This window comes from Aquarana catesbeiana, linkage group LG03 (assembly GCF_042186555.1).
Source record: "Aquarana catesbeiana isolate 2022-GZ linkage group LG03, ASM4218655v1, whole genome shotgun sequence".
Lineage (NCBI taxonomy): Eukaryota > Metazoa > Chordata > Amphibia > Anura > Ranidae > Aquarana > Aquarana catesbeiana.
In genome coordinates, this window is record NC_133326.1 from 695,480,954 (window position 1) to 695,488,864 (window position 7,911).

Below are 7,911 nucleotides of genomic sequence, written 5' to 3' on the forward strand. Positions count from 1 at the left end.
TCAGCCCCAGGTTGGACATCAGAAGCCTCAGCTGGGGTGGAAGGAAGCGTGGAAGGAAGAGTAGAGAGGGATTCCCTGACTTCAGTGTGGTCTGACAGAAATCACAGTCTCTCATAGTACCACAGCCTGGGGACATAAACGTCATCTGCTGCAGCTCCGGACCTCTGGGAATCTGTGACCTTCTTGCACTCCCTCAGATAAGTGCTCCTCAGGCCATCAATTTTAGCTTTCAAATAAGGGATGGTTGCTGTGGGGACCACCGGCTTCACCAACTCCAGCAGTTTCTCCAGCGCTGCCTGCCTCTTCTGTTTGTGATTATAGTGGGGGTGTCTCACTTGCCACAGACAGGGCAGCTCCCTGTACTTGTCTATGAACAGGGGCAGGAAATTGTGGTCGTTGAACCCATCCATTTTCTCTGTAAGACACAACACAAGACAAAGCCTAATGTCAGGCCAAACTCCCCTAATCTTGTTACAATATAGGCTTCCATTTCGAAGCAGTATAGGCCCAAGTTTAGATCCTACCTTCGTTAGCACGATCGGCGTCTCCGATGCTCCTTCCTCCGCTCACAGATTGTACGTAAGACGCGCGTGTTACGATTTATACACACTGCACATGCGTATAACTCCGCCCGCCCCTGACGTTCTTTCTAGTCTATTCCCCGCCCCTTTTCATTCGGCGCAGTGGGGGAAGAGCACATGGCGGATAGACAGTAGGATCGTGCTAATTGTAGCAACGAGGAGGAGGAGGAGGAAAGGCTGGAGCCTGAAACGTCCCGATCCAGAAGGAGATTAAAGGACTCAAATATGTCCTTTGGGGAGATGTTGGAGATGGTGGACATCCTGAAGAAGGCCGACTATGATGGAAAGTATGGGCCTTACCCCAACCCCAATGTCAGAAAGGCCAAGATCATGGTGAAAGTGGTCAGGAGTCTGCACCGGAAATTCGGGGTACGACGATCGAAAGATCAGCTCAGGAAGCGGTGGTCAGACCTGAAATTACGAGAACACGAGCAGTACAGAAAGATCCGGAGATTGCTGCAAAAAAGTAAGTAGTTGTGCTGTGTTCCTATTCTTTATGTTTATTACGTTCGTGCTGCTCCATGTGCTTTTAGGAACTGTTGTACAGTTTAAAATGGCAACTTTCATGTTCATGGGCACATTATTCGTTCGGATCACACATTGTTATTTCGGACGATAAAATACCATTGTTTAGGCCATATGCATTTGGCCACCATTTTGACGCCCTATACTTGTCTTCAAAGAATTGGGTTGTGTAGATGGCTTTGTTACTAGAATGAAATGCAAACTAGATTGTGTGTAAGGAGAGGACACTCAGCAGCTGTTTTCACATCTGGACACTGGAGCACTAGTGTGGGACACAAGAACACCATTTTTATTAGGGGGGCCACACAGGTGCTCCAGTGTATACTATAGGGGGGTCTCCATCTGTGAAGCTTTTACCAAACAGGTAAAGTATTGCAGCTTGACAAAGGGCACTAAAAAAGCTACATCTTGGAACTCTGCTAAAATAGACAATTGTACCCCACTTCCAAGCAATGTTTCATCTTTATAGTTCTGACATTAAATACCTGTGTGCTAATTATACCATTTTTGTTTTACATAGGGGAGAAAAGACTCAGAGGACACCCCTCATCCGAGGAGACCAGAGACCCCCCCCTCTGGAAGAAGGGGAAATCCACCCAACACAAGCTGAGCAGGAGGAAGAAGACGTGGTGGAAGTAGTCACCACAACAGGTGAGTGTCTGCGACCACAGGCTCAGATAAGAGATGGATTGTGGCATTTTTTTGAAACCTAATTTATTTTGGGGTTCCTCTCTTTTTAGGTGATCGTGAGGTTGTGGATGAAGATCCTTTCACATCCGAAAGTGCCCAGATCGTGATCGGGGAGATCATGGGGTGTAATTTACAATTGGAAAACATCAAGCAAAACATCAATGATGTTATTCCAAAATATAAAAACATCATTGATGTTTTGGGGCGAGTTTAAAACCCCTCCAAATCACTTTCTTCTTTTGTGTGCTACAATGTGCTAAATGTTTTTGTGATTTTTCCCAAAGCCAAATTTGGAGGATGCACACAGTGTGCCAACATGTGCTATCTGCCATCACGGGAGATCAATGGACGCGTTTTGGGGGTGCAACCCCTTCCTCAATAATAAAGTAGCGGTGAGGAAGGGCTTTATCCCCCAAAACACGTCCCTTGATCCCCCCTGATGGCAGATAGCACATGTTGACATTGGGAAATTTGTGTGCATCTTCCAAATTTGGCTTTTCCAGGGGTGATTTCCCCCCATCTGAACGCAATATCAAACACAGTTCCTAAATACTCATGTCTGATATTGCCTTCCAGTTCTACCAAATGTGAACTTTGTAGGATTAAAAGATTTGTGTCTTTCTTGTGGGTTTTACACAGGCCTGTTTTCTATAAAATGGACATTTTGATTTTGGATAATGACACCACAAAAATTGGTATACAACAAACATGTCGGTTTGTCAGAAAAACCTTTGGTAAATGCACATGTGATTGTGCAGGTATTAAAAAGATTGTTCATCAAGAATGTGTGGATTATTGTCTCACGCTACAACACTTTTGGGGTGATGTAATTGTTTTTTTATGAGAAAATGGGGGTTATTTCCTAAGGGGAAATCCACTTTGCACTACAAGTGCAGTTTCAGTGCAGTTGCAAGTGCACTTGTAGTGAAAAGTGTCTTTGCATTTAGTAAATAACAGCCAACAGTGCTTTGTATAAGGTTACACAATCATGACATTTTCTGCACTCCACACATTTCTGTCAGGGTCAGCTAAAACAAACACAAGCAGTAAATGTCCACAAAGAAGAGCCTGGGGGGAGATGCCTGTCGAGAACTTGAGGTCCTGCAGGCTTCTCCCTGTGGCCAAATACCGCAAGGTAGCGACCAACCTCTGCTCCGGAGTGATGGCTTGCCTCATGCAGGTATCCTGCCTGCTGATATAGGGGGTCAGCGAAGCCAACAAACGGTGAAACACGGGGTCCGTCATCCTGAGAAAGTTCCTGAAATCATCAGGATTATTCTCACGGATCTCACGGAGCAAAGGCATATGAGAGAACTGGTCACGCTGGAGCAACCAATTCTTGGTCCATGAACTCCTCCCCACCCTGTTCATGGACTGGACTTGTGTCAAGGTCAGGACCCCAACACCAAGCCCCCGCACAGCACGAACTGTACGAGGAGTACGCATACGAAACATGGCTAGAAAACGGTCGGCTGCTCAGAACGAAGTAACAGAAAGCACTGAGGAACAGCAAGGCCTGTGAAGAGCGACCTGAAAAACAGTAACGAACGAACAAGATCACACAGAAAACTCCGATACGAACTGACTGCACGCACTGAAGAGCAGATACAAACCCACAAGCACAAACTGAACAGCAGAAAACGATCTGAAAGCCACGAGTCTGAAAAAGCGCGAATCGTCTCTCACCAAACTTTTACTAACACGAGATTAGCAAAAGGAGCCCAAAGGGTGCCGCGCTTGGTTCTGAACTGGCCTTTTGTAGTCTCGTCGTACGTGGTGTACGTCACCGCGTGGTTGTCAATCGGAAATTCTGACAACTTTGTGCGACCGTGTGTAGGCAAAACAAGTTTGAGCCAACATCCGTCGGAAAAAATCCTAGGATTTTGTTGTCGGAATGTCCGAACAAAGTCCGACCGTGTGTACGGGGCATAAGTGTTAACCCCTTCCCTGCCAGTGACATTTACACAGTAATTAGTGGCTATTTATAGCACTAATCACTGTATAAATGTCAATGGTCCAGAAAAAGTGTCAAAAGTGTCCGATCTGTCCGCCGCAATGTCGCAGTCCCACTAAAAATCGCAGACCACCAACATTACTAGTAAAAAAAAGTTAAATAATAAAAAAGCCATAAATATTTCCCTTATTTTGTAGACACTATAACTTTTGTGCAAACCAATCAATATACGCCTATTGTGATTTTTTTTACCAAAAATGTGTAGAAGAGGTGATCAAATACCACCAAAAGAAAGCTCTATTTGTGGGAAAAAAGGACGTCAGTTTTATTTGAGTACAAAGTTGCATGGCTGTGCAATTGTCAGTTAAAGAGATGCAGTGCCGTATCGCAAAAAATGGCCTGTTATTAAGGGGGCAAATCCTTCCGGGGCTGAAGTGGTTAAACTGCGCAGGGGGTTTTTCACTGTCAGGGCAATAAGGATGTGGAACTCTCTTCCACAATTGGTGGTGACTGCGGAGAGTATTGATAGTTTTAAGGGACTCTTAAATGTGCATCTTAAGGAACACAACATACAGGGATATGGGAAATAATTAAAGACACTGACACCTACACAGGTTGACCTGGATGGACTATTGTCTTTATTTGACCTTACATACTATGATACTATAGTGGGTCTTACTAATCCAAATAAACATAGCAAGGGTATCTAATTGTTCTACCACACCCTTATGCAATCAACTTTTTACTCTCAATCCAACTCTGTGTTGAAATGAAAATGAGACATAGGCCGTTAAGTTGCCCTGCCGATGTAGCAGTTTGAGAATTTAGACAAACCATGTACCACTGTCAGGGTGCTTACAATGGTCATCTTTTATTTATTTATATAAAACCTTTATTCCATAAGAAACCAAAATATTACTGTAACTGCATGGAAAGTGTTAGCTGGGGTTTGTCTTTAATTTGTTGGTGTATCTAAATCCACTATTACATTTAACACTCCCCTTCCCCTAGACTGACAATATTACTGTTTAAAAGGTGCCCCCCTGTGCTCCTTCATCCAGAGTGGGGGCACTCTAATACAGGAGGTGTATTGCTGGCCAGATCACGAGCTAAAAGCAGAGGGAAAGAAAGTGTAAATAAATAAATAAATAAATAAATAAATAAAAAACTTCTGCAGTCAGGATATCTAAAGATTGGTAAACTGCAATATATTACACTTTTGTTTTTTTCTTTTTTTAGTTTTGGATAGAGGGCTTTGCACACCTGTCAGGGTTTTGCTGCTGTCTGTATCCTTGTTAGGGAGATTGAGCCTCCATATCTGTCCATTTACCGTTACCTTCAAAAATGGAAAGAGAAAAAAAAATCCCAATTTTTTTTGTCACCAGAACAGAAATAGAAAGGAAATCTTCTAATGGGGCACTAGTTCTGGTTACCCTGATGACAACCAGAGATCCCCTCACTTTGGATGGATTTTCTCCTACTTCCTGTTTTGGCCATGGGACATGAAGTAAAAAGAAATCTCCCCAATTGGACACAAACTTGCAAAAAAAAGGAGTAGTCTGAACCCTCCCTTACTCTATCTAAAATGAAAAAAAGTGTTGTCTTTATTTCCACTTTAATATTACTAGAATCTGAGGGTTCCCTACTCTGCTAAATTTTCCGGATAATGTTAGAGACCTTAATAACTTAAGTGCTGTGGAAAAAAAGAAATAGCATTTAGAAACACAACATTGAAACATTTCTTCGCCTCTTGGAATACATGGTTGACCAACCCTTGGAGCTCTAAGTAGCCATAAACACTTCCCCGAGGTTAGAAGACTGTGCATGTTGTTATCTCTTCCTTCTTCCCTCAATTCTCTATGGCAATGTACGTGGTAATGATGTTAGATTTCTTTGACTTTATAGCTATACTTTTAAGATGAATAGACCTTAAAGGTGTAACCTACAGATATGATGAGAGTTCTACTATTGTACTTTATCGAACTTCGATTGTCAACAATCACTCTTTATACTTTTTATATGAACTTCCTTTTTGTACCTGCCTTTGGGTCACAGTCAATGTTCATGGGAGAATCCCTCCCACCGCGCTATTGCATTCTGCCAGCAGAGATCCTTCCCTGCCAGCAGAAAACAATGATCACTACTGGCAGGTACAGCTGCTGGCAGTGATCACATTACAGAATATCTGACAGGCTGGTTGTACTGAAGTTGATCGATGGATCAACGTTAGTTTAACCAGCCTGCCATAGATGGATTAAATTTCGGTCTGTCCCTGCTGAACTGGCTGAGATTCCTTCCATCTATGGCCGTCTTTACTATATATATATATATATATATATATATATATATATATATATATATATTTACATATTTACATTTACTGCCATTACTACAGAAAATCTGTAAGTTGCTAACCCATTACTTGTTTCTTAAGAAAGGCCTGTTAATATATATATTTACCACTCCCAGTCCAAGTCTATTCTGGCATTCCTCTTCTACATGTACCCTCGGGTTTGGGACAGAACTCTCGAACACCGCAAAAGTTCAGAGCCAAATGATGAACCCCATTGAAAACTATGGGACTCGAACTAGAAAAATCAAAAGTGCCCATTTTGAGGGCTTAGATGCAAGTTATTGGGTATACAAAGGGTATGGGGGTCCAGGTACTGCCCTGGGGGACATGTATCAATGAAAAAAAGTTTATAAAAAAGAAACATTTTTAACCACTTGACGACCGCCTCACGCCGATGTACGTCGGCAAGGCGGCACGGACAGGCAAAATCACGTACATGTACGTGATTTGCCTTCCGCGGGTGGGGGGTCCGATCGGACCCCCCCCTCGGTGCCCGAGGCGGTCGTCTTTTGTTCCCCGGCGATCGGAGGTGAGGGGGAGGCCATCCGTTCGTGGCCCCCCCTCGCGATCGCCGCCGGCCAATGGGAACATTCCTTTGCTGCTGTGTGCTAAACAGCAGCAAAGGAAATTATGTCATCTCTCCTCGGCTCGGTAGTTTCCGTTCCAGCGCCGAGGAGAGAAGACATCACTGTGAGTGAAAACACACTACACAACACAGTAGAACATGCCAGGCACACAAAACACCCCTATCCCCCCCGATCGCCCCCCAATCACCCCCCCTGTCTGACACCAAGCAGGTTTTTTTTTTTTTTTCTGATTACTGTATTGGTGTCAGTTTGTGACAGTTACAGTGGTAGGGCAGTTAGTGTTAGCCCCCTTTAGGTCTAGGGTACCCCCCTAACACCCCCTAATAAAGTTTTAACCCCTTGATCACCCCCAGTCACCAGTGTTGCTAAGCGATCATTTTTCTGATCGCTGTATTAGTGTCGCTGGTGACTCTAGTTAGGGACGTAAATATTTAGGTTCGCCGTCAGCATTTTATAGTGACAGGGACCCCCATATACTACCTAAGAAAGGATTTAACCCCTTGATTGCCCCCTAGTTAACCCTTTCACCACTGATCACCGTATAAGTGTTACGGTTGACGCTGGTTAGTTCGTTTATTTTTTATAGTGTCAGGGCACCCACCGTTTATTACCGAATAAAGGTTTAGCCCCCTGATCACCCGGCGGTGATATGCGTCGCCCCAGGCAGCATCAGATTAGCGCCAGTACCGCTAACACCCACGCACGCAGCATACGCCTCCCTTAGTGATATAGTATCTGATCGGATCAATATCTGATCCGATCAGATCTATACTAGCGTCCCCAGCAGTTTAGGGTTCCCAAAAACGCAGTGTTAGCGGGATCAGCCCAGATACCTGCTAGCACCTGCGTTTTGCCCCTCCACCCGGCCCAGCCCACCCAAGTGCAGTATCGATCGATCACTGTCACTTACAAAACACTAAACGCATAACTGCAGCGTTCGCAGAGTCAGGCCTGATCCCTGCGATCGCTAACAGTTTTTTTGGTAGCATTTTGGTGAACTGGCAAGCACCAGCCCCAGGCAGCGTCAGGTTAGCGCCAGTAGCGCTAACACCCACGCACGCACCGTATCCTCCCTTAGTGGTATAGTATCTGATCTGATCAATATCTAATCCGATCAGATCTATACTAGCGTCCCCAGCAGTTTAGGGTTCCCAAAAACGCAGTGTTAGCGGGATCAGCCCAGATACCTGCTAGCACCTGCGTTTTGCCCCTCCGCCCGGC